General features: G+C 40.6%; 1 protein-coding gene, 1 non-coding gene and 1 pseudogene across 4 annotated transcripts in view; 1 reads left to right on the forward strand and 2 right to left on the reverse strand.

The window, feature by feature from the left end:
- The window catches only part of JAK2 (Janus kinase 2), a 267,922-nt gene that overhangs the window by 113,699 nt on the left and 126,303 nt on the right, over positions 1 to 27,920 (reverse strand). Inside the window, exons 1-2 of one of the 3 annotated variants that reach the window (XM_044391264.3) lie at positions 17,968 to 18,053; positions 17,402 to 17,481 (exon numbers count right to left, since the gene is read on the reverse strand). The exons of 1 other annotated variant lie outside the window; for it this stretch is intronic. The gene's annotated coding sequence lies outside the window, so the exon portion shown is untranslated. Of the gene's footprint in view, positions 1 to 17,401; positions 17,482 to 17,797; positions 18,054 to 27,920 lie in introns of those variants that run through there. One more of the 3 variants, XM_026519241.4, reaches the window with a different exon arrangement.
- LOC113270254 (U6 spliceosomal RNA) lies at positions 1,345 to 1,452 on the forward strand. Its single transcript, XR_003321761.1, has one exon. It is a non-coding gene; the product is annotated as a U6 spliceosomal RNA (small nuclear RNA).
- The window catches only part of LOC125282699 (splicing factor 3B subunit 4-like), a 74,159-nt pseudogene continuing 65,406 nt past the window's right edge, over positions 19,168 to 27,920 (reverse strand).

Raw genomic sequence — 27,920 nt, forward strand, 5'->3', positions numbered from 1 at the left:
CAAAGGTTGTTCATAATATTTACTACAAAATTTTTTGTCTAAAGATTCTGATCTCTAAATACAGTAAAAGTGGTATTAGGTACTGACAGGTTTTTAAAAATGGAAAACTTAAAAAGAAACATGTAAAACTGAAACTTTAGATGAGACTAAGATGACAGAGGGCGTTTGATTCCTCCTTGCCTATTAGTAGGAGAAGTACACTAAATAACTTTGGGCTTTTTAATAAAAGTGAATATTTAAGTATACATGTCAAAAATTTTTAACAGTTGAAAGGAAAGATCTATAACCTATAAAAAGGCAGAAAAGGGGGTGCTACTCGACTCAGGGCGTGATCCCGGTGTTCCAGGATCCAGTCCCACATCGGGCTCCTCCGCTGGGAGCCTGCTTCTTCCTTTCCCACTCCCCTGCTGTGTTCCTTCTCTGCTGTGTCTCTGTCAAATAATAAATAAAATCTTAAAAAAAACAAAAAAAGGCAGAAAAAAAGAAAATTAAAAGGAAAAGATAGTAAAAAAATTTTAAGTCCAAATGTCAACAAATACAATAATGTAAATAATAAGCCAATGAAACCCACCTTCTAGAAGAGAAAGAACACCAGACTGGATTTCTTTTCTTTTTTTTTTTTTTTTTTTTAAGATTTTATGTATTTCTTTGAGAGAGAGAGACTGAGAGTGTGTGTGTATACAAGCAGGAGGAGGGGTGGAGGGACAGACAGACTCTCAGCTGAGCAAGGAGCCCGAGGCAGGGCTGGACTCCAGGACCCTGAGATCAGGACCTTAGCTGAAGTCAGATGCTTAATCAACTGAGCCACCCTGGCACCCCAGACTAGATTTCCTTTTTTAAAATCAAGGTATAGAATGCTTAGAAGAGACACATAACAAAACCATACAGAAAAGTTAACCAAAAAAGGACATTTTTATCAAGCTGACAGGTGCCAAATGGTACTAATCCTTGTGATCATAAGCCAAACTAAAAGATGGTACCTACAAAATATAAATCAATAAGCAAAAGAAACCCCAATGAAAAAAGGAGCAAAAGATATGAAGAGATCAATAAACAAAAAAGATGGTAGATCTCACTTGTAGTTAAGTAAATGCAAATTAAGATACCAAATCATACCCATCAGGTTGTCAAAATTAAGGAGTCTGAAGATACCAAGTGTGGATGAGAAGATGTAGAACCCTTCAAACAGCTGGTTTTAGAGAGCAATTAGGCGCATTTAATTAATCTGAAGATATAACTATCCTACAAACCAGAAATTCCATTTCTAGTTATAACCCTAGAGAAATGAATGTACTACTGCATAACGTTCACAGTAGCATTATTTGTAATAAAAAAACAGAAATAGTGCTTCACTTCAAAAGCACATATACTAAAATTAGAACAATACAGAGAAGATTAGTATGGCCCCTGTGCAAGGATGACACACAAATTCATGAAGCATTCCATATTTCTGGGGGAAAAGAGAGACAAAGCAAGAAAACAGACTCTTAACTATAGAGAAAGAACTGATGATTATCAGAAGGGAGAAGGGTGGGGGGATGGGGGAAATAGGTGATGGGGATTAAGGAGTGCACTTGTGATGAGCACTGAGAAATGTATGGAATTGTTGAATCACTATACTATAAACCTGAAACTAATATAACACTGTATGTTAACTATACTGAAATTAAAATGAAAAATCAATAATAAAATAAAACAAATAACCTAAATGTTCATCAGTAGAAAAAAATGGTAGAATCTTCATACATTATTCATAATTATTCAACAGAATAAATCACAATTATTCATAATTCATAATTATTCAACAATTTTATGAATAAACTAGAGCTATATCTCAAAATATGGATAAATGAATGTCATAAAGATAAGTGAGGCTTAAAAGGCAAGTTGTAGCAAGAGATTGATATTTTTGCATGATACAATTTATTTAAGGTTTAAACCCATGATTTACTACTACCATATTATTCACTGATACATATATGCAGGAAAAGTTTAAAATATGCATGAAAATGATACTAACTTCAGGCTAGTGGTTACCTCTAGTGAGGTCAATGGGGAAGACACAGGAGCAGGAATATGTAGATGAGCTTTGACCGTATCTACAATGTTTATTTCTTTAAAAAAATAAGATCTAAAGCAAAAAGTAGCCAAATATTGTTAAAACTAGATGGCAGATACAGGTTAATAATCTATTTTATTTTCTTAATTTCCCATATGTTAAGAATATTTCAAAAAAATTTTTTTCAAATGCTAAAATGAAAAGAAGAATATAGCCTTTTAGTTAGGATCCAAGTTTGAAATGGAACTGGGTTTGAATCCTGTCCACTGTGATGTTTCTCTGAAATCAGTTTAATCTTTCTGAGCTCAATTTTTATCTCTTAAAATAATAATAATAATAATAATAATAATAATGGCCACTACTTCATAGGATTTTTGTAAGGATTAAATGCAATAAACTGAAATAATCTCACCCAGAGATAAGCACCTTCCCTTCTCCTCACATTGTATTAGACAATGCTAGAGGTTTTCTTTTGTTTTTTCTCTCTTTCCTTTTTTCCTTTTCTTTTCTTTAATTTTCCCTTTTTTCCTTCCCAATCATATAGGCAGTAAGCGTGAAAAAAGTATGGCAATTCATATATGCTGAAAAATAAAACTGCTGAAAAATGAAACTTCTCATTGAAGTTTGGTCACACTACCCCCAAAGTCATGCTGTCTTAGTTTAAATATTCCTAGAAGCAAAACCTGATACAGAATTCAAAAGAAAGTAGATTAGTTTTGAAGTTCAGGTAACAATGGCAGAGAAACAGAGAAGTGGTATAGGGAAGGGAAGGCAGACAATAAAACTGCACTCTTAAACCAGCTACCCTGTGGGCTTAATCTCTCAGAAAAGCTCTAGGAAACAGTATAAAACATGTCTGAGAATTATTCCACCCAAGGGAGCAACTATAGTATTTATACAATACCAACCCCTAAGAGTCAGTGGCTGAGGGATGCACCCAGAAGTGTTAATTTCACAGCACTCCTGGCCTGCCACAAGCCCTGCAAGCATGGCTTCCTACATTACCAAGAAGAGTCAGCAGGTTAGAGATGCAAATACCAACAGTCAGAAGTTCACTCAAGCATACTGAAGCTCCCAGGGAATAAGGGTGGACCACTTACAGCATCAACTACAGTCACGCTATACAATTACGCTATTATTAAAGAGAACAAAAGGAGAAAAGGAAATGTGGTCTATGCTCTATTGACTACTTGGTCCAAAACTTGTTCTTCCTCAATTTCTGCTTGAAAACTGAGTTACGCTAATTTTAATAACAATTAAACTGATTGAATTTTATATGTTCTTTAAAGAGAGAGTGAACATTCTTCTTTTGTCAAAAACAGAATGTCCTCCTAACATGGCATAAGAAAAATGGAGTCTAGAAATAAAGTTATCTAGAATACAGGAAAATTAATTTAGGAAAAAAACCTTTTAAAAAGAGACTACTTTTTAAGTGTTTTTATCTCATATTCACAACATCCAATCCATTATGCTGTACATTTTGTTTGAATGTAAATATTAGACCAAAAATGTTATAAAGCAGAATTAGTATGAAACCATCAGCTAAATTTTGTAAAGGCAGGGGATTTGAATGCTTTAAAACCACAGTACTTTGGTTGTGGGAGGGGAGGTATCACATACTTTAATTATCCAAAACCTAGAAATGTTTGCTAAAGAAAAACATTTGTGAATTTGATGTATTAAACCAAAAGAAGGTACCCAAAAAGTAGCTGGTTATTTGCTGATCTTTCTTTACTTGTGCATACACAGACTCTTTCCTTATCTAAACTATGCTCTAAAAGCTGTATAAACGCTATAATAGTACAAAAGGACTAATAAAGAAGTGTCTGGGATAACACAAGAATCTCACTGATTATATAGGGACATGTGTTATCATCTAAAAACAAGATTAAATGCAAAAGAGGTATTTTTTTAAAATGCAGATCCTTTTTAAATTCTGTGTGGATTTGATAGGCATTTAAAAGTTCTTACCATTAGGAATGGTAATGTAGAAATTTACCCCATCATATATTAAAACCTACTATAAAAAACTGTACCAAAACAGTACTGGCATACACAGATCAGTGGATCAAAACAGCATCCAGAAATAAATCCAAGTGTATATGGGAACTTAAGATAATAACAATGACATTTCAATACAGTAAAAAAATACTTTTTTTACAAAAGGCACTAGCATAACAGTACAACCAGAGAAAACATGCTAAACTTATACCTTATTAAAAAAAAATAAATTATCTATGAATAAATGTTTAACAAAATAAAATATTTCCAAAATAAAGTATAAAAATACTGGAAGAATCTTTTTTTTTTTAAGATTTTATTTATTTATGCGACAGAGAGACAGCCAGCGAGAGAGGGAACACAGGAGGGGGAGCGGGAGAGGAAGAAGCAGGCTCCCAGCGGAGGAGCCCTGGGAGGACTCCATCCCAGAACGCCCCGAATCACGCCCTGAGCCGAAGGCAGACGCTTAACGACTGCGCTACCCAGGCGCCCCTGGAAGAATCTTTGACAGAACTTATGCCTGGAACAAAAAACTGTGTTATACAAAATGAGAAACACAAAACTCATAATAACGAAAGTCACACAAACTGGCTCTATGAGTCCATATTTACTTTGGCTAATAAGGTGTTCTTTAGGGACACCTGGATGGCTCAGCTGGTTAAGCATTTGCCTTCAGCTCAGGTCATGGTCCCAGGATTCTGGGTTTGAGTCCCACATCAGGCTCCCTGCTCAGTGGAGAGCCTGCTTCTCCCTCTGCCTGCCGCTCCCCCTGCTTGTGTGTGCGCTCTCTCGCTCTCGCTCTCTCTCTTGGACAAACAAATAAATAAAATCTTTTAAATAAATAAATAGAGTGTTTTTTATAACCACTTGAATTTCAATGGCTTAGGCAGAACATGGATCTCCAGTTTCCCGAGGTCTCCATTTCTCCCTACTGTCTTACTACATAACTGGCCTTCTTACACACATTAATGACAGTGAAGTCATTCAAATTTCTAAATGTACAATAAAGAAAAAGATCTATTACATTAAATTTTCAATCTCTCTAGAGAAAAGGACCATAAATAAAACCAAAAGATATGGACTGAGAGAAAATATCTGAAATTCATTTATCAAAAAAGGAGTAGGTATCTTCAATATCTAAGGGCCCCATAAACTAACAAAAGGCACACAATCCACTAGAAAAATTACAATATATTACAACCTTCCACCAAATATATATTTTTGAGCACATATGGAATATTTATAAAAACTGACCTTAAGGAAACATATGCTTGAAAATTAAAAAAAGAAAACAACTAAAAGTAAACATAACAAAATCTAAACATTACTTCAAAGTTCATTTAACTGTTACTGGAAACAATCCTTGCAATGAGTATATGCATTTATTCCACTTTTCCATTATACTTCTCTTTATATTTGGATCCTACTCCTTCAAAATGACTTAAAACATTTTCAAGTATATGTAAATACTCTAAAAATCACTGCTGTTAACTTTTGTTCTTCTTACTTGCCCCCTTACACATGTGAAGTTGGATATTTTCAGTAAATTCCTTTGGTGCGTTTTAAATCCATCCACTTTAACTATTTCTATACTAAAAAATCTTTTGTCTATGTATACCATTTCCAAACCTAACATCTAAGCAAAAAACAATACAGAAAATAAAGACTGAAGACTACATAAAATTATAAACATCATAATCAAAAGTTTTTTTAAAAGCTGAGAAAAAATCATATACTATGAAGTTTCAATATAATTAGGTTTAAAATAATCAAATTAATCAGTAAAAAAACAAAGAACATGAACAGGCATTTCACACACAAAAAAATACAAGTATTCCATAAAATGAAATGAATCTCTAATCATTGAAATGGAAAGATCTCCATAATACATTGCTGAGTTATAGGCTCAAATTAGAATATTCTTTTCTATATTCATGTCACTATACAGAAACATCCAGAAAGATATCAAAGCTTGTTAAGCAAGTTCTGTCAATCACAAGAAGCACTTGCAATTCTTTTTACCCCTTTGATTGATGAATGTAATTTTTAAATAGCCCCTTTTATTCACTTGAATCTTTCTATTTGAATGGATATTCTTCAAAGCTTGTTAACTACTACTGCTTCTTAGAACAGTATATAAAATACATGCAAATATATATTTTTTAAAACATTATGATTCTTTCACATAAGAAGCAAGGGATCTAAGATGAATACGTAGTCAATTTTTAAACTTTGGAAAAGAACAGAAGGAGAACAGCTACACATTTAAGGGATACTAAGGCCATCATTTTACCTGAGGCCAGTCACAAAAGGAACATATGTAACAGGCAACAATCTTAACCTCCTCCTGAGAAACCAGACATGAATTGCACACAAACAGAAAGGTGAAAAAATATAAATTATTCTACAAATGCATTCCCTTCCCTATTTTTAGTCTTAGGAGGAGCTTTTGAGCTACTTCTTAGCATATATATACACATACATACATACATATATATACATATATATATGATATATATACTTCATATATATACATGTACAAAAATAAAACAGAAAAAAATGTGAATAAAGATGGGGGAAAGTGCTTCAAATACATTTTAAAAGTTGGCAGGGGTCACCTTTAAGAGCTCCTTTGAAAACCATCATATGCCAAGCCTATATCACCAATAAGTTTTTTAAATATTTTTTTTAATTTTAAGAAGTAATGAGTTTGCCTATAGAAAATAAAATTGTACAGGAAATTTAATTCTACTAGTGAAGAACTTAACACTATCATTTGCTATTGACATTCAAAAAAAATCTAAGTTATTGAAATCAGTATGAATTTAAGTTCATAATGATTTCGAAAAAACACCACGCCAGAAGACCATTATTTCAGATATTCCTCTGAAATAACTCTTTAAAGATTATAATACATCAAACAAAAAATAAAATTAAGCACTTATGGATAAACAAGCAAAGAATGAGGAATGCATAAACACAGAAATTCTCTAGACACTGAAGCATTTTCTATTTTGAATGAATTTCCACTTCCTCAACTTCCCATCATTAATTTGACTGACACTATAATTCACTATTTTCTTCTCTGGGTCATTCCCTCCCTAGTCCTAAAATCCTCTCCTAATAAATCTTGTCATGTCACACCCTTATGAAACCCATATACTGGAACTTCAGGGGATCCAAGTCTCAAATGGACTATCCTGTGGATTGCTATTATGAAATGACAAACTTCTCTTCATACACAAGAGATAAACCATATTGTTAGTTTTCAACAATTTAAGGCCAAAAATAGATTAATAGGAGCAGACTCACAAATTAATACCTATTTATTAACTATAAAAAAAAACCCCACATCACAATAAAGCCAAAAAAGTATAAATAAAAACAGAAAACCAAGGTTAAATCCAAGTGTAAAATAAAAGTAAAGAAAGAAATTCAATAATTAGATTGAATAATAGGCACGAAGATCTGCTTATATTCCTAAACTGTTGACTTACTCATTTTATTTTCAAACATTTGAATTCCTTCCATATGCTAAACACTGTATAGAACCTGAAAATAAAGAAATTAATAGAAACATTCCCTAACCTAGAAATCACAGTAGTTTCACAGGAGCCACCACTGGAACAAAACAAAGGCTGGAAATGGACCCAACTATATACACAATTCAAAAAACATTAGCATTTCCCACAGAAAAGAAAAGATGGATTATTCAACAGATAGTGTTGGAACAAACATCCGAAGGGAAAAAGTCGGATCCCATCTTATACCTTGCACCAATATAAATTCCAGGTGGATCAAGAAAGCATGGGAAACTTTCAAAATATAATTTCAGAGTAGAGAAGAGGGATCTAAGTATAACCTATAAATAAATAAATAAATAAATAAATAAATAAATAAATAAATGTGATGACGAACAAAAACAGCATAAAAACCTAAAATGTGTGCATGACCAAAAAACTCACAGAACAGAGTCAAAAAAATAAGAAGACAACCTGAGAGAATATTTTACAATTTATTTCACAACACAGAGCTATTATCCTTAGTCTAGGAAGAGCTCCCACAAATCAAAGTAATAGGTCAACAATCCAAAAGAAAATGGGCCGGGGGGTGCCTGGGTAACTTAGTCAGTTAGGCCTTTGACTCTTGGTTTCAGCTCAGGTTATGATCTCAGAGTCCTGGGATTGAATCCCCAGGCAGGCTCCACGCTCAGCTGAGAGTCTGCCTGAGATTCTCTCCCTCTGTCCCTGCCCTCACTCACATGCATGTGCTTGCACAAGGGCTCTCTCTCCTTCTAGAATAAATAAATCTTAAAAAAAAAAAAAAAAGAAGAAGAAGAAGAAAAGAAAATGGGCCAGGATATGAGTGAACAATTCTCAGAAAAGGAAAATTTAAAGCGAACTAAAATTACAAGATTCCATTTTTTACATCTCAAATTAACAAAGATCAAACCATCTGAAAACAGGTGTAGAAAAGTACAAACTGGCATTTCTATGAAGATCAATTCAACAATACTTATTGAAATTAGTAACATATACCACATCTGAATCGGCAATTCCTCTTCTATTTAATCTATAGTTATGGTTGCATACATGCAAATTAACATAGATACAAAGATATTTAATAATTTTTGAATTCTAAAACACTTTTCTAAAACACATATGAATTCTATTTAAATGTGTGACCTGTTCAAAAAGTTGATAAATTTGGGCCGCCAGGGTGGCTCAGTCAGTTGAGCACCCAACTCTTGGTTTTGGCTCAGGTCATGGTCTCAGGGTTATGAGATTGAGCCCCGCATGGGCTCTGTGCTCAGCATGGAGTCTGCTTGAGATTTTCTCTCTCCCTGTCCCTTTGTCCCACCCCTCTCTCAAATACTCTCTCTAAATAAATAAAATATTTTTTTAAAAAGTTGATAAATTTTTTGAGTGAATAAAAAGAAGAGAAAATACAGACAACTCTTTCAAAGAGTTTTAAAGAGAATGGACAATGGGGCAGTAGCTTGAAGAGACTGTGGAGTCAAGTAGTGGTATAAAATGGGAATTGGCAAACTTTAGCTCACAGGGCAAATTCGCCAGTTGCCTGTTTTTGTAAATCAACCTTTACAAGTCCATTCATTTATGTACTGTCTACGGTTGCTTGTGCACCACAAAGGTATTGTTGAGTAGTTGCTACAAGACAATCTTGCCCACAAAGCCTAAAATATTTACTATCTGGTCCTAATAGAAAAACTTTGTCAACACCTATTTGGTTTTTTTAAAGGCTTAAAATGTATTTTAATAAGTTGATTCTACACTACTTCATTTCTCAGGAAAACTCCAAAGATATCAGGGACAAATCGAATACAGTACACCAATAAAAAAGAGCACAGCAGAACTACCTAAGACTAGGTAGACAGGCAAGGCTAAAAGCTACTGTCTGACTCTTCAGCACACAGCAACCCTGTTTCCAAGACCGTACGAGGCCTATCAAGAAAAGCTGTGAACAGCAACATCATAGACACAAAAGGGCTGTTCCTGTGCCAACCCATTTCAAATCAGTGATTCTCAGTCTGGTCCCCAAACCAACATTACCGTCATCATCTGGGAACTTGTTAGAAATGCAAATTATTGGGTCCCATTCTAGACCTCCTAAAACAGAAACTCTGGAGGTGGTGCCCAGCAATCTGTGCTTCAATCGGCTCTCTAGGTAATTATGATAAGAACCCCCAGGTTAGGGGACAGTTCTGGTACAGCCAAGGGACAAGTAAGGACCCATCTGAGGTTTGAGTTCACATAATTAAAGGGGCTTGAGGAGACTTAAAGCAAAAAGGCCTCAACAGGGCTGTCAGTGAGGGTTTAAAGGCAAGTAAGGAAAATGCTATTGGAAAGCTGAATAAAAGGAGACCCTTGTTATACAATAGTGAAAAGTTTGGCAAAACTATCACCTACAGTAACATGGAAAATATAATGTATAGCTAATGAGTTAAGGAGATTCCAGGTGGAATGCTGAAGAAGCAGGTGGCTTCTTCTAGCTGCCTTTCTGAGAGAGTAGAGAGATGAACTAAAGAATGAGCCATTCACTTTTTTAATGCAATTTCAAGTAAATGTAAAGGGCTCAGAATATCCTTCTCAGCCAGCAAAGTGTTGTTAAAGTAAGAAAGAGCTTCAGGGCAAAGATTAAATCTAGAGTGACTGTAAGATCCACTGTTAAAACCTCAGAAAGATCTAAGTTAGTACTTTATTGATCCTTCCAGGCAAAAAAATTCTCTAAGGATCTTAAGGGTCCTGTTCCACAGCAGCCTCACAGGGAGCCTAAGGTAAGAAAAGGCTCCTCTGAGAGATTTGTAGGTATGGCTTTTGTCAAATGGAGTAGATTATGAACTGATACACAGGAAGTCCACAAACTAAGCTATATCAGCTTAGAATGAAAGGGACAGTAACCACCTAAAATGAGGCTTTTGGACCCTGAATAACTATAGGCAGGAAGCAAGTTCAGATGGTTACTGGGCTACAAAGACGGATTAGTTCTTTTTGGAAAAAAAGAATGATTCAGAAGGTGAAATCAACGACCAAAGAAGTAGCCATGGCCCACCAGGAACAACTGATAGGCAGAAGGACTCAGACCTAGTCAAGGAACTGCCAACACATGCCCTGCTGGGTTTCAGAACTGTTGGACAATTTAGAAACTGTCCCTGTTTTTGAACAGGAATTCTACTGCAATTAACATGTGCCTTTCCAATCTTGTACGTTAATCACATGGGGACATATTCCTTGTCTCTTCTCAGGTCTTCAGTTAAAGAGTAATCATTCTCAAGAAACCATACCCAAGGAACCTCAACAGCATCTGGACTTGACTTAGATGATGAGAATACTAACATTCTGAGCTGATATCATTATGGGATGTAAATTAGAGGTCTCTGAGGAGGGGGTTAGTGTATTTTGCATGTGAGACGCATGTGAAGTGTACCCAAAAAAGGCAAACTATGGCAGTAGTATTGTCCAGAGATGTCCATAACAATATCTCCCACCCCACATGTTTTCTTTCACATGTGACCAGTTACAGGTGGAGTCTAATCCCCACCTCACCCATGTTCACTAAAACACTCACTTTTAAATCCCAACTCACCATGTAAGAAAGCCAACTACAATGAGGCTCCCATAAGTCCAGGCCCCATGTACACTCCAGTTAACAGATCCACCTGAGATCTCAGTCAACAGCCTGCAACAACTACCAATGACGTAAGTGAAGGCACCTCCAAATGATTCTAGTCCCCCACCTTCAAGTTACCCCTAGCCAACAATTCTGAAATTCAGAATTCTGTAGCATAAAAACAAGGCATTCCTGGTGTACCCTATCTGAATTATTGACCCATAATATCTGTGAGCCTAATAAAATAGTTGTTTTATATCACTAAGTTTTGCAGCAGCAAACAGCAATAGCAACCGGGATACATGGAAATGAGCCAGAAGAGGGAAAAATTGAGAATGCAAGAAAAAGAAAGAAATACAATAGCAAAGTCTTTGAAGGCAAAAGGAGATGGGCTTCTCTACACAAGGAGATGGAGAAGACTTAGATGAGACACTGACCAATTCATTCATTTTAAAGGAGAAAAGGGCAAGGGTGTCTGCATGGCTCAGTTGGCTCAGTGGCTCAGAGGCATCTGCCTTCGGCTCAGGTCATGATCTCAGGGTCCTGGGATCCAGCCCAGCGTTGGGCTCCCTACTCAGCAGGGAGTCCACTTCTCCCTCTCCCTCCACTCTTCCCCCTTCTCCTGTTCTCTCTCTTAAGTAAATAAAATCTTTAATAAATAAATGAGAAAAGGGCAGAGTATAGGCACAGATACAGGATGAGGAGGGGTGTTACTGATGGTGGGCTCTTATTTGGAAATGTGGAGGTAAACACCAGAAGACACTCAGGAAATCTAAAGTGGTTTACTGAAAAACAGGAATCAGAGATGGGGGAGGAGCAAGAGGCTATTTTTTGCTATAAACCATAGTAAGCCATTACTTAAGTTTATTCACATTTTACCATGTAACTCCATGTTTCTTAAGTAAACAAAGATTTTTAAAAAAGATTTATTCTATTCCCTCATTTTCCAAATCGGGGGGGAAAGGCTCAATGATCATGAGAGTTGCTCCAGCTCATTTTGAGAGCAGTTTCTGATCCCCCCGATTTCCAAAACAGTGCACTTCTTCAAATCACACTGACTTTCAAATAACAAAATATTACCTAGTGGCCTTTTATTTCATAATCAGAATTTATTAAAGTCATTTGGTAAGCAATAATGAATACCCTAATCCCAAGGACTGATAGCAAAAAAGCAGGCCAAAGTATGTCCTTGGGAAATCAAAATAAGCATTCGGGCAAAACAAAGAGATAGCCCAGGGACTATTTCAACCTAATCCACCTCTGACAGCTATACTGCACAGGCTTTAAAAACAGATACTGCTTCCTTCTGCCCTTCCCAGCTCTGCTCATCTGAACACTTCTAACCATGCCACCTTCACTTCTATAAGTTATCTACCAAGGATTTCTCTTTCCTTTTACAGATTAATACCTTATCATTTTATTCAGATTTTACCAGTAAGAACACACCCAGAGACCACTTGTCGAACCTGCTAGACCACTGAAAGTCTAGTAAGAACCACTGAATGTCTGTCTACTCATTCAAGTAACGTAAGTGTAAGGCTAATTCCCACAAGGAATAGCAGTACCCACCCATATAGTGTGATATGAAAGGACACAGATAAATGACAATCACTGTCAAAAATACATTCCTGTCTTTATTGTGCCTAAAATTCTCATCTTTAGTCCCAGTGATGAGCGCTTTGGATAGAAGTCTCCATTATTCACCCAACTGTCCAATCCAAAGGTCATCTATTTTACTTGAGAGAACAAAATATTAACAGTGGCTATTTCTGCATGGGAAAACTATAGCAATTTTCTTCTTTCTTCTAGTTTTCTAGACTTCATGTTAGGAACATTTTTTTTTTAAGATTTTTTATTTATTTATGTGACAGAGAGACAGCCAGCGAGAGAGGGAACACAGCAGGGGGAGTGGGAGAGGAAGAAGCAGGCTCATAGCGGAGGAGCCAGATGTGGGGCTCGATCCCACAACGCCGGGATCACGCCCTGAGCCGAAGGCAGACGCTTAACAACTGAGCCACCCAGGCGTCCCTCAATCCAAATTTTTAAAGCTTCTGTTACCTATGGAGCAATGTACATTCTTCTCATCCTAGCACTTAAAGGCATCCATAATCTAATTCCAATCTATATTATCAAACTGATTTCTTACTACCCTGCCATACAAACCTTCATTTCAAATTGTTTTATGTACAGCTCTGAAAATGCTGTGCGTATTTTGCTTCTGTTTACCACCTGTACAAGATCCTTCCACTTATGCAAAATCAAATTGTGCCTAGTTTTGATTTTACCTCATCTCTGGAGCCTTCCTTGCTCACTTCAACTCTAAGTGGTCTCAAATATCTGTAACTTTTATTATTTAACTTAGCTTCCCAATTACATTTTAAGTTCTCAATGAAAGGAACCTACTTTATATTTTTCTGCATTTCTTTGGACATAGCAAAGTACCTACCACATTGTAGATATTAATAAATATTTGTTCAATGACTAAAGTTCCTTTTTAATCCACAGCATTTACTGAATGCTCCTTATGTGTTCAGCACTCTATGTAGATGTTCCTCAAAGCATATACAATCAACTAGAAAAGATAAGGTTAACACTAGGGAAATAATTATCAAACAACCAAAGCAGGATATATAAATAAACTATGTGAAGATCCTCTATGACTTAAAAGAACAATAGAAATATAGAAAGGAAAAAAGCAGTATTTAGTGAGAAACAGTTTCAGAAATGAGGTAGAATTTTAACTGGGAGTCATAGCAACAGTAGTAATTATAATAGTGATGATAGGGGCTCCTGGGTGGCTCAGTCAGTTAAGCGTCTGCCTTCAGCTCAGGTCATGGTCCAGGGTCCTGGAATCGAGTCCCACATCAGGCTCCCTGCTCAGTGGGGAGTCTGCTTCTCCCTCTGCCCTTCACCCCGCTTGTGCTCTCTAGCTCTCTCAAATAAATAAATAAAATCTCTAAAATTTTTTTTTAAATAGTGATAATAAATAATTACAATAATAAAAGCTAAAACTTAAGGTGTGTTTAATGTGCCAGGCACTGGTCTTGAAGACTTTTCATGTATTAATTCACTTCATTCTCACTACAACTCTATGGAAAAAGTACTACAGTCATACTCATTTTTTCATATGAGACTGAGGCTCTACTTCATTATGGAATAGTGAGTGGTACAGATATAGAACTGGGCTTGGTAGAAGAAGGATGGAAAACATAAATGGAAATTAAAAGCTGAAATAAGCATAACTATTATTAGAAAATGTTGGAAAGCGGCTTAAAAGACTACAGCAGAGAGTGCTCTTTGAGGGTCCTTAGACTAAAGACTGAATAAATAGGGCAGGGAATAATGACAGAGAATCCTGAAAGCCAAGAAGAGGAAGTTAAATTTAACAGGTAGAGTGTGCAAAGCCACTGAAGATTTGGGGACAAAGGAATGCCACAATAAGGAGTATTAGTGACATTTCTACTGTGGATTAACAGAAGAAAGAGATGCTGGATCCTGAGAGGCTGATGTGACTTTCAATATTCTAGGTGGAGGAAACAAGTCCTGGTGGTAAAGTGAGGTAAGCAGAGCTATGAGGGACAAAAGAAATATGGACAGGAAATGTTGAATGGGTTAATACAAGAGGTGAATGAAAAGAGGTAGTTTAAAGATGATACCTAACATTATTTTTTTAAGATTTTATTTATTTATTTGACAGAGAGAGAGCATGCACACAAGCAGGGGGAGCGGCAAGGAGAGAGAGAAGCAGACTCCCCGCTGAACAGGGAGCCCGACGTGGGGCTCAGTCCCAGGACCCTGGGATCATGACCTGAGTTGAAGGCAGATTTAGCCAACTGAGCCACCCAGGCATCCCAGATGATACCTAATTTAAAACCTATATGACCAGGAGAGAAGGAAATTCCAAAGGGGTATAAAAATAAAAATGATGATTTTTCATTTGGGACATGGTGAGTTTAAGGAGACATTCAAAAATACTAGAAAAGCAGGACCAGAAAAACCAGGAAGTGACTAGAATAACAAGTAAGCAACAGAATTTGTTTCAGAATGAAAGAACTGGGCAGATGCTATAAAGATATCAAATAGGAGAGGAAACATACTAAACCATGAACAGCTGGTACTAGCTTTGTGTCAGTAATTTTACCAGTAATTGTACCAATACTTTTGGTGGGGACAAGAATCAGTTAGTGACCAACATTTAAAAAATGCAGTTTTTTCATTTAAAAAATTTTTTGTGTGTATTAGAAAGGTCAACCAAAAGCTAAGGCAAAAGCTCCTCAACTTTCTCCATTCAGGGAGTTCTTAGTTTTAGTACTATTTTCACAGCACTCCTAGGCCAAAAGAAATGCTTCGGTAGGTGAATTCAAATCATTTAATATCCTTACAACCTAGTGCTTGTCCAGCCTTGTACAACTTCTTGGAATCAAACTGGACAACATCACACTCTCATTTCCTGTATCACATTGATTCTCATGTAGTAGTTGCTTTTTATCAGCACAACCTCTAAAAAAAAACAGCTTTGCAAAGACAGGACATTGTGGAAAGGAATGTGTCAATTAAATGTTGAAACTGTGAACTACCTCAAACTAAGAGTTCAAGCCTGAGTTCACTGCTGCTCTGAGGCACCTCAGCACACAGTTTGGGAAACTGGGAGCAAAGGCAAGGGGCCTAAAAAGAGGGGGGGGAAATGTAAGAGGGGAGGAGCAGAAGAAGTTCTTAGCACAGTTAACCACAAGAGGGCAGCACAATAGTTGGTAGAGACAGCACAATGGTGGGGGGAGGGGTGTCAAGGAGAGATAAGAGAGGAACCTCTCCATAAAAAGGCTCTAAGACCTCATAGACCAGTTCAAGACCTGTAAGAGCTTTTTCTCCTTCTCCTAAAGAGGAAGAAACACTGGTCCCTGGCAGACCCCCTTATGCAGAGTAATTTTGCGCTTTTCTACATCTCCTTTGCCTGCCTGACCCATGATAATAGCCAAGACTTCAACAGTACCAAACACTGTACTACTTCCCATGCATAATCTTACCGAATCCTGAATCCTCACCAACCTTTTAAGAAAAGTGAGACTATTAAGTGGCAGGAACACCAGGATTCAAATCCAGATCTGACTCCAGAGCCAATCCGCTTCCCTATTCTGCCTCAAAAGTATCCCACCTTTCAGCAACAGCCAGGTGAAGTAGAGAAAAGATATTATGTTCCCTTCCCATACCTGAGATACCCATCTCTGTCACTAGGAAAACCCAATATATGAAACACACTATTGCGTTTGTTTAATTTTAACATGCTATGAACTCCAAACACAGGACATTCAGTTCGAGCAAAAACAAGCTTCACATTCTTATGTAGTCAGCAAGTACTGTAGCTTTCCTCTACAGGTAAGTACGTATACTATTAAGGCAAGTCTTGGTCACATCCAGTTTGCGGATATGTTACACTCTAACAGATACTTGCACATGCAGCTAGTGATTTTCACACTCGTGATAAAAGGTCTGAAGGGGGTGGGGAAAGAAAGGTCAAAAGTTGATTATTCATCTTCAAATCTGCTGGGTGTTGCATAGAATAATTGCAGGAGCCCAACGACTCACTTGTACAAACCTATTAAGAAACCAAAAGCAATTGTCATCTCTCTTACTCCCACTTCTAGTTTCCTTCTCCACATTTCTCCTCCTCTCTGACATATTCAGCCGCTTCTGTCCTTTCATTCAGAGAAAAGGAGTTTCTCCTGACTGATTAACCACCACCGGAAAGCAAACTGGGTAAATTCAACCGACACAGCAAACTCAAGCAGATAAAACCACCCAGGAAGCATTCAATGCGGTAGCAGAAACCCCAGCAAGAACAGCTAACGTGTTCTCCCAGTAGGTATCTCTTATTACTTGAAAACGTTCCTCCTTGAAAGATTAACAATCTCTGGCTGCTCGAGGAGAGAGGGTAACTGGCAACGCTTCTTCCGCAAAGCCTAGTTACTTGTATGATCAGAGGAGAAAGAAGCGGTGAATGTCTCTTAAAGGATCCGCGAGAGCAACAGTAAACACCCCCGAATCGCCCTCCCGGACCAACATTCTAAGTTCAGCACTGCCATTTTCAGAGGAGTAAACCGCAAGGAGCCCTGCCTGTCTACACACGCTCCCAGCCTTCCTATGCACGCACGCCCGGCTCGCCACACTCGCCTTCCCCGCCGCGACACAGCACAACACCCAGGATCGCAAACCCACCTTCGCGGGAAGCGGAGGAAGGGCCTTTTTCTTCAGAAGCCCAACAGTTCACATCTTGTTCCCTCGTCTGCTTCTGAAACCTAAAAAAAAGAAGAAGCAGCAGCAGCAGCGGTTATTACCGCAGAAATCCAGGGGAAATAGATGCTCTTCCCTAGCCTGTTCCGATGTCTAGAACATTTTAAAGAGGTATAAAGGGAGAGGGAAGGCGGATACGAGGCATACAGGGATGCAAACAGCAACACCAAAACACGCCGTTGCCGGCTTCCCCTCTAAGAGGTTTTCTCGCCGAGAAGTTTACTGCCACTAGCAGGGGCAGAGCGGGGATCAGGAGGTGGGAGGGAGGTGGACCGACGACTGCTGCCCCCCACCCAGAGGCCACGCAGCAATCGCACGCACCAGCTGCACCGATCCGGCGGCAAGGACGCGCCCCCAGGCCCGCAGGGGCTGCTCCGACCCGGAGCCCGCGGCGGGCCGAGATCTGCGGGGCCCCGGCGTGGGCAGGGGTCCGGGCGTCCGCCAGGCGGGGCCCTCTCGGGCCCTCCCGCGCGGGGTCGGCTCCCACTCACATCCCTGGGCGGCGAGCCCCGGGCCTGTCCCCGCGCGGCCGCAGCAGCTCTCCGCCCCGACGCGCGCCGCGAGTCCGGGCCCAGGGGCCGAGCGGCCGAGGCGGCAGCACCAACTCCCGAGCGCCGGGCGCCGGCCCAGCCTGTCAGCGCTCAGGGAAGCCGTTGGCCGCGGCCGCCGCTGCCCCCTTCGGCTCCTCTTCCTCTCTCCTTCCTTCAGCCCACACCACTCCCACTTCGGGCAGCCGGGAAGCCCGTCGTCACAGGCGTCGTCTCCACCCTCTCCCGGGCCACACCGTCTTCTCAGCGCCTCCGGCGATACTGGCGCGGACGCCCTATTTGCGTCGGCGTCTGCCTCCACTCAGGCGGCCAGTTCACTGCCGACTGAGGCGGACCCCGGGCGGGGCGGGGGTGGGGGCGGGACCCGGCCGCGCGCCCCCGGACTGCGCGTGCGCGCGTGCGCCGAGCCGCCGCACCGCCCTTCTCCGGGCGCGCGGGCGCGGCGGAGCTGGCCGCGACTGGCGGAGACCGGCCACGCACGACCCAAGCTTCTCAGGAAGTCGTCGGGAGCGCGCGGAGATTCCCGGGGCGTCCCCCGGGAGTGAACGCGCGGGGAAATTGAGCCGGAGCTGTCTACCTGGGCCCCAGAGCCAGCAGGAGCCCGGCGCCGGCGCTGGGCCCGGCCCTCCCCAGATGGGGGTGTGTGTGGGCGCCGCCCGCCCGTTAGGCGGCTGGGAATGAGTCAGCCCGGCCGGGAAGGCGCCCCCTGCACGCCGCCTGGCACCACAACGCTATCCTCCCGTGCACCGATGTTCGTTCCCCTTCTGCTTTCGCTTCCACGTTCCGCGTGCATCAGACCCGCCCTTCCCCAGTCCAGGCCTCCGGCCGAGGGGAAGTGGCGCCGACGGTTGGGGCAACGTTCACAGGCGCCGTTCTGTGCAGGTGCAATCCCGAACGCCTGGCTCCAATCCATCACCTCTGCGAGAAAAGGGTGAGGGTGGGACAAGGCGCCCAGCTGCCTGCGGATTGGCGACAAGACCCAGCAAATGAAGAGAAACAAAGCCCACCGTCCCCCAGGAGCCCCATTCATTCGTTCAACAAATATTCGCATAGCATCTACCCGGTGCTGGGCTGCAAGGGCCCCAAGGATGCTGCTATGTAATCGCAACCCGCATTCTATTTGCTCTACTACAGCATGTATTCTTTTTTTTTTTCTATTTTTTTAAATTATTTTTTATTATGTTAGTCACCATACAGTACATCCCCGGTTTCCGATGTAAAGTTCGATGTATTCTGATAAAGTGACAAGCATACTTCAAGTGAATCATATGCCAGTGTATAATTGCAACTAAGAAAAATAATACAAAGGAAAGGAATAGAAAGTGAGGAGGCAGTGTGCTATTTTAGTGAGGGTGGCCAAGACAGACCTCCCAGAGTAAGTGACATTTGAGCAGAGATGTGAAGGATGAAAATGAGCCAGTCCTGTGACTGCATGGGAAGAGAGTTTCAGGCAGAGGGACTAGCAAAGGCAAAGACCCTGAAAAAGAAATGTGCTCGACAAGTTCAAGGACCAGGAAAGAGGTCACTGTGGCTGGAGGACAGTGAAGGAGAGGATTAGGGTGAGGACAGTGAAGGAGAGGGCAGTGGAAAGGGATGAGTCCAAAGGAGTAGCCTGGGACCCAACGATGTACGGTCTTTTTCACTTAATAGCCCTCTTTCTATCTGAAAGACTTGATGCAATTTATAGCCCCTGTTTCTCCATTCACAGACAATGCTGAGATTCAGGTCTAACTTGAATTTAATGACTTCTTTAAATCAACTCACCAAAGCAACTCCTGCATTTCTTCTTACATAAGACCCATTGCAAAAGGTCTTTGAGCAAATGATAGCAGGCTATGAAATGACTTGAATTCACACTGACTCCTTTAAAGTAAATAATGAATTAGGGCTCTTGTTTTCTCATAAGAGGGAGGGATTTACAGGAGAATTGCATTCCTATGGCTACCGTTTTACAAGCAAAATACGCTGGAGAGTCCTTATTTTTAATATCTAAAAAGGAATCAGAAATAGTTGTGAGTCAATGGCAAATCTAAAATCTGCTTAGAATATAAAGGCTGAAATCACAAGAGCAACCACCATGTGAGTTCCCTTTTCCTGCAAATGAAAACTGTTACTGGAGTAGAAACCAGAACACAGTCCCATGCAAAGAAGATAAAATGGCAGAGTTGTCCTTCATGTCACAGCTAAGATTAAAATCATCTATCTGAACCGTGGAAATGGAAACATTCTCTTTTGTGAGAAAAAAAATGCCTGTTTTTTGAACTCTGAAACAGTACAGATGCATTCACTGCAGTGAGTGATGTTTCTATATTTTACAGTACATGTTTAATCAACCAGACATGGTACCATTACTGGCCACTGCCTGTTTACAGGGGGAAGCTACGGTAAAAAGTAAATATTCAGGGCTTCTTGTGATGGAAGGTGTGGTGTCTAAATGGGGTGTCTCTCGGTAGGATGGGGACCCCGAAATGTGGGGGGAAGATCAGGTGGGAGCTGGTGGCACAAGAGGTGAAGGAGTTCACCTAAGGTGGAACAAAGGAGATGGAAGTTTACTGAATACACCAAAAGGGAGCTGTGGGGAGGACAGCAAAGGAGGGGCTATCTACAAGGAGGTAGTGGGTGGGTGTTTTTTAAAGGGGGAAGATGAAGAGGTATGGCAGCGTATAGAAGTCTCCCTTTTTTGGTTAACTGTGCCTACGTGTAAATATCCTATTGGTCAGTTAGGGGCTCTGGGTATTTTGGGTGGGTCCCCTGATGGACCTTTTCTACATTCTGCTCAATCCTGTTTGCCAGAAAGCAGCCTCTACAAAGGGACTTTTTTATATAAAAGTTATTTGGATATGGAAGGCAGGTGGACTGGAAAGAAAATACATTATTCTTGGGTTTATAGAATTGAGAAATCTATCTACCTCCCCAGAGAGATAAAGTGACTTGCTTAGTGTCATTCAGAGAGTGGAAGCCTCTCTTCTCACTAAGATAGTATCATTTTTAAGTCAATACTGCCCTGGAACATTAAGCTCTTTTCACCCTGCAGAGAATTTTTTAGCTCTTTAAGTGATCTCTGGTAGTGGCATAGCTAGAAAGTTGCTCCCAGGGCAAACATTTCAGGAAGATACCCCTATTTTGATACCCCTCTTTTTGATAAGGATAAAACAGAATCCCAAGAGAACAATTTTTTTTTTTTTTCTTTTAGAGAGAGACTATGGGGCAGTGGGGCAGAGGGAGTGGAAGAGAGAGACTCTTAAGCTGACTCCATGTCCAGCATGGAGCCCGACTTGGTGTTGGATCCCATGACACCGAGATCATGACCTGAGTCAAAATCAAGAGCCGGAGGCTTAACCAACTGAGCCACCCAGGAGCACCCCAAGAGAACAAATTTGACCAAGTCTTTCATGACATTCTTTCACACAATATGGAGAAATAAGAAGTGGGTTGGAGGATTACATATTTAGATTCAAAACTGATTGCATGGCCATATCTAAAAGTAAAAATTAGCAGCTAATTGTCACCTATGGGGCAACGTGTATGGCACACCAGTAAGATCTCGTCCTTCCACTACAGCAGAACGTGGCAGCAGTGGACCTTACTACCACTCTGCAACAAGACTGTGACAATGTTGTCAGATGGGGCTTTGGCTGCTGTGTCTTTTGAAAGTTCTTAGGTGGTTTTGATGCAAAGCCAAGGCTGAAAATACATGGCCAAGGGTTTAAGAACTTAAGCTTGAGAGTCTGGCAGACCCAGGTTTGAATCCCAGCCTTCACCAAGGAAGTCATTTAGATTTTCTAAGTTTCCATTTCTTCATCACTATAATGGGGATAATAATATCTTCCCTGAGTCATTTTGAAGATTAGATGAAAAAGTATTTTTTTAAAAGATTTTATTTATTTATTTGACAGAGAGAGAGACAGCCAGCGAGAGAGGGAACACAAGCAGGGGGAGTGGGAGAGGAAGAAGCAGGCTCCCAGTGGAGGTGCCTGATGTGGGGCTCGATCCCATAATGCCAGGATCACGCGCTGAGCCGAAGGCAGACACTCAACGACTGAGCCACCCAGGCGCCCCGAGATGAAAAAGTATTTTTAAACCCTTAGCACAGCTATTAAATGTGTATTACAGTTGTGGTAAGGTCAATTAACAGATATCAGCAGGCGGAGAGGTATAAGAAATATGTTGGATTTTATTAGTAATCCTGAAGCATTTGTCACAATTTATCACATTCCACAGAACTGTGTGGGCTGGAATGATAAGGGCTGAGTTGTAACAGAGATAAATGCAAAAACTTGCATTTGGATAAAAAAAAACTATGCATTAAATGATGAAATAATAAAAACATTCTTAAGAGGGGCAAAAAAAATGTGAGAGAAAAAAAAAAAGATACAGAAAAGTCCTTGGAAAGGGAAATAGGTTCAAGCAAATGGTTGGAGATAGACTGGGAGTTACTTTGTTTCTTTCCAAGATAGGGGAGAGTACTTTTCTGAAGGCAAGGGAAGTAGCCATGGAGAGAGGCTGATTTATTCCAGGTCTGGTAATATAAATCAAAAAGCAAAGGCAGGAGTGTGAATCAGGCAGACAGACGAGCAAGCAATGTGTTTGTATTTTGGACCATCCAGATATTTTAGAATTATTCATTTCAAAGTTTGGTTAGATATGGGGGTGGGGTAGTCCAAAACCTCCTGTGCACTCCAGCATATCCCTGTCTCTGCATCAAATCTCTCGTCCTTCCTTATAGTCCCAAAGATAAAGGTGTTCCTGGCAAACAGATCCCTCCTTCCCTTGAGATAACCAGATACATTTAACTTTGGTGCATGAAAACCGAACGTTTTCCTCTCTATAAACCAGGAATTAATAACCTCCTTCAAGTGAGGGTAATTCTTTGGTGAAATATGCAAAATGTCTATTATAGTTATGCTCTACTTTACAAAAACAGTTTTACTTAAAACAGAGGTATAGTTACCAATTCACTAAAAATATTCTTCTTTCTAAAAGGAGTCATATCATGATTCACTCTTAAAAATAGAAATTCCCCTGGCAAAATGGCAAAAAAGACCATTTACAGGGCATTAATTCCGGAGTTCTTATTTAGATTATGGATTCTGCCCTCTTTCTCTAAGAATGGTCCCCTTCACCCAGAGTAGCCAACCTCTAGCCCCCGTGTTATTGTTCATGACCCTGGCCCCACACCCCTTGATTGCATCATGAGTTGTCACCTGACTCAAGCTGAGCCAATCAGGGTCTCCCTTACTTCTCTTCACTTGATGATTCTGATGCTCTAAAGTTAAACCTGCCATTGTGGTGTTGCCATCTTTATGTACATGGAGATACAAAGAGAACTGATCTGCCGTGGGGAAAAAAGAGTAACACAGACGTAAGAGAGCAGAGAGGAAAAAAGAGAGAAAGCACACCAAGAATGAGTCCTCATAGTGTTTCGGTTTCCTCCTCCTTATAAGGCCCAAAGAAACTTCCTGTATTTGGTATCTTGAAAATATTTCCTTATGACAAATTTCTCCTTTTTACTTAAGCTAGATCTACTAGTGTGAAGTATTTACAACGAAGTAACCTGAAGTAAGACAGATACCATAACACACTGATGAGAAGAAAAGAAAAAAAAGACTCTCAAATTACAACACAGAAGATGTACATCTTTTAAAAATCCAATTTGCCCACAAATTTGCAAGTCTATCTTCAATGATGAAGCCAAGCATAACTATATGAGTATTAATCACAATCTGAGACATTACATGGAACCCATAGGTTAGCCAAAAATAAGCTATCTTTGAATATGGTGGCTATGCCCTGCAGAGAAATTTTCCTCACCCTCACCTCCTCCTCCAAATCATCACTCCCTTCAGGGTTGTTGGGTTTTCTTTTCTCACTCGCTTCACCCAACTTTCTCTGTAACTAAATTTTGTGAATCTTCTGGGCCATAGCTATAGTAATTGCATGGTCACTCCAGTGGTCATTCCACTTCAGCTACACTATTGACCCAAGGGAAATCTAATTTGATATTAAAGCATCATACTGGTGTATTTAAAAACTGTGTATTTCAATTTTACCTACGAAATACATAGCTGGACAAAAAATGCTGCATAAAAGAGTTCTTAACTTTAACTTGTACTCCTGCCTGACTACATTCCCCAAAAGTCTATAATGTGTCCTTAAGTATATTTGCTCAACAAACAGACCACTCCCCACGCCCTGTCTCTCCTCCATGCCTCTCCTTCTAAGGTTTGGAGGCTGCATCTCTTTATCTCTATGTGATGAGAGTAGCGCAAAGGGAAAGCCAGTGTTTTCCCCCCAGCATAGGCGGCTGGTGCCGAGGGGGCACCTTCTTTAGGGTGGTCTTACTTTATCCATACTTCTGTCCTCTCAGTTCTTTCCGAGACCTGAGACCCATCAGTGGCTCATGCCTGAATTTGTTTACTTGAAATATGTTTTCTTAAGAAGAGACAGCTATGTTATTCTGTGCCATTGTTGAGATTATTGTAGCTGAATGACTATGAAGTACTTTATTTGTTTTTAAGAAGGAGTTTAGTTTTATTTTTTCTGTGCATTTGCAAAAACACTTAGGACCAATATAGGAAAAAAAAAAAAAACCTGTGGAAAAATTACGCTTAAAAAAAAAAGCCTGAGAGGGATTAGTGGCTTAGCTGTAGGGAGCTACTACAATTCTGATCGGTCTAAGGAATTGAAAAGATACTGGGAAGATAGAACAGGAGGAAAGAGAATGAGAAATTACTGAGGAAAGAAGCCTGGAAGTGGGCCAGGAGGGGAACTAGAGGTCGGGGGGTGGGTGTGGGTGGAGGGAGAAGCCCCCACTGGTAGTCATCCAGTGGGGGTTGTGGAAGCCCAGTGTATCTATGAGGGGGCATCAGTGAGAAGTTCCACACATCCCATGTGAGCTACAGACCTGGGTGACCCATGGGAGATCCACACAGAGGCCATTGAGGGGGGGCATGCCCACTAAAGGAGGTCCTGGATTAGGCATTCCAGGTGGTGGTTGAGGTGATGGCTGCCCCCCCAGAGTCTGGAGGCCTGGCATGTCCTAAGCCATGAGGGCCATGGTAGGCCAGTTGCATCTCAGACGTCCCTGAATGGGGCATCCCATACAGTGGGAATGGGTGAGGATGTGAGTGTCTATGTCCAGGATGTCCAGACCCTGGGGTTCCTGAGGATGGTGGGGCATGTCCTCCAGCCCCAGGAGGCGTAGATGATGGGGGCATGACTGGGGGTATCCTAGGTGGAAGGGCTCCAGGAGGCAGCAGTGGTGGTGGGAGGGACCAAGGAGGAGGCATACCTGATGGCTGCCAGAAGTTGTTCGGCTGCTGAGTCATGGTGCTCACCCTTGGAGTCCTTCTGAAAGGCATAGGACACGGTGATAGGGCAGTTACAGAGATACTGCCCATTCATGGCCTCAACAGCTGCTTCCAAAGCACCAAACGAAGCAAAATTAAGAAAGCCTTAATCTTTGGAGTTGCCTGTGTCAGGGTGCCGCATAATCTTGGGGGTTTGTAAAATCACCCCAAAGGTGCTGGAAATATCATAAAGCAGCTTCTCATCAAGCTCTGGGTCCAGATTGCCAAGGACAATGTTGGCCCCCACATCCAAGTTCTTGTGAGCTGATGCCTTGTCCGCCTTCCCACAGAGTTTGATCAGGTCCATGATCTTCATGGCACAGTCAGCATCTTCGTCACTCAAGAATTCCACAAAGCCGTAGCCTGGGTGCTGACCTGTGACTCCATCCTTTGGCATGTGGGTATTGACTACTGGCCCTGCCTGGAAGATTAGCCCCCACAGCACCGGCTGGCTAACCTTCCCGTCCAGGCCCCCCACGCAGACAGTGGCATGCCAGTTCTGCTCAGAGATCTGCCTGGACACCATGGCAAAAGCGCTACCGCCGTCTCCACTATGAAGAACTTTAAAGCCCACCGAATCCAAGTCTTATGCAAAAGTCGTGTACTTTTAATAACTGTTACTAATGATTGGTCAGACTTCAGTTATGAATTATAAATTACGAATTACGAATTGTATCTGCCAAGAAGATATGTTGAGGTCCTAAACACCAATACCTGTGAATGTGATTTTATACGGAAATAGGGTCTTTGCAGATGTAATCAAGTTCAGATGAGGTCATTGGGGGCTCTAATCCAATAGGACGGGAGTCTTTTTTTTTTTTAAGATTTTATTTATTTGAGAGAAGGAGCACACAAGGAGGGGAGGGGCAGAGGGAGAGGGACAAGCAGACTCCCCACTGAGCAGGGAGCCCGACACTGGGCTCTATCCCAGAACCCTGAGGTCACGACCTGAGCTGAAGTCAGATGCTTGACCAACTAAGCCACCCAGGTGCACCACGACCGATGTCCTTGTGGGAAGTGGAGCAGACAGACACGCGAAGCGAAAACAGCCACGTGAAAGAGAGTTGGATAGTGGAGTGACGCTTCTGAACCAAGGAATACCTCGGGCTGCCAGAAACCGAAATCTCTTCTGAAGGCTTCAGAGAGAGCATGGCATGGCCAATTCCTTCAGTTCAGATTTCTAGCCTCCGGAACTGTGAAAAAATAAATTTCTGTTGTTCTAAGCCACCCGGTTTGTGATAGTTACAGCAATACAGGAAATAACTGAGAAAAGCCTTGAGAATAACTTTCTCTTCTCTTATCCACACCTAATACTGTCTCCAAGTGAACACTGATATGACCAGTCATTTGGAGAAAAAAAAAAATTCTGTTTCTTTGCTTTCTCCTTTTGCATAATGGTGCTTTTGTTTACTTGTGCTTGTCTTTGTTTTTCCTTTCTTTTCTGTCACCGTCACCTTCATCCGTCGGAGAGCAAGCATGAAATGGTGTAATAGTCCAAAGGCAAACTCTTGGTCAGGCAGTCTAATACTATGAAGATTTTAGTTTCATGTGCTTTCCACTCAGACGCCAATTCAGCTCTTGTACTACTCACTACTCTTGTTCTGGGAATCAACAGCACTACAAGTAATAAAGTATTTAGCAAGAATCACGCATCTATTATCCTTATTATCCCGTTATCTATTATCCTTATTAAGAGACTAAGAACATTTGTTGAGCGAGCTACTTTTTTTCTTTTTTGATCTCACAAGTAAATGTTCCAAATAATATAGACTGTAAAGTGTACAAAGGAGAAGTTCCTCCTGGCCCTCCTCACTTGCCAGAGGTAATCACTGATGACTATCTGGTGTGTCACTTTCCGACTTCTTCCTAAGCATTTTCCTGCATTTCTCCTATAGATGTAGTTTTGGGCTCTGTAAACAAAATGGATAATTCTACACTTTTTTCTGTGACCATTCCTTCACTTAACACATACTGGAGATCTTTCATTCAACATGTACTTCTGTCCCTCATGCCTTTTTACTCTTATATGGTGTTCAATAAAACAGGTGACTCACAATTTATTAAATAATGCCCCCATTTATCAACATTTAGGTTTGTAATTTTTCACTATTACAAGTAGTACTAAATTTGCACATCATTATACATATATTTCATGGATACAGAGGTATTCCCTAGAATAGACACTGGGCTGTCCAGACCAAAGGAAATACATATTTAAAATTTGGGGGCTCTTGCCAAATTGACTTTCAAAAATCTCATAGTAACATATCAATGCCCATTTCTCTATAATCTCACTAACTCTGGATATTGTGAATTTTTAATTTTAGGTAACTTTTATTCCAAATCACATTAATTCCAATAGTTCAACAAATATCTATTAAATACCTGTTATGTGACAGGTGCTCCACAAATGTCACACATTCGCTGGTATGTCTACCCATCGTTGCCTCCACTTGTCTTTCACACACTTTAGAGGAGGCACAATAACATTAGATTATAAAATTCACCAACCATCTTGACCAAGCAAGTAATTATTGAATCACATTT

Source organism: Ursus arctos, unplaced genomic scaffold, assembly GCF_023065955.2.
Source record: "Ursus arctos isolate Adak ecotype North America unplaced genomic scaffold, UrsArc2.0 scaffold_33, whole genome shotgun sequence".
NCBI classification, from domain to species: domain Eukaryota; kingdom Metazoa; phylum Chordata; class Mammalia; order Carnivora; family Ursidae; genus Ursus; species Ursus arctos.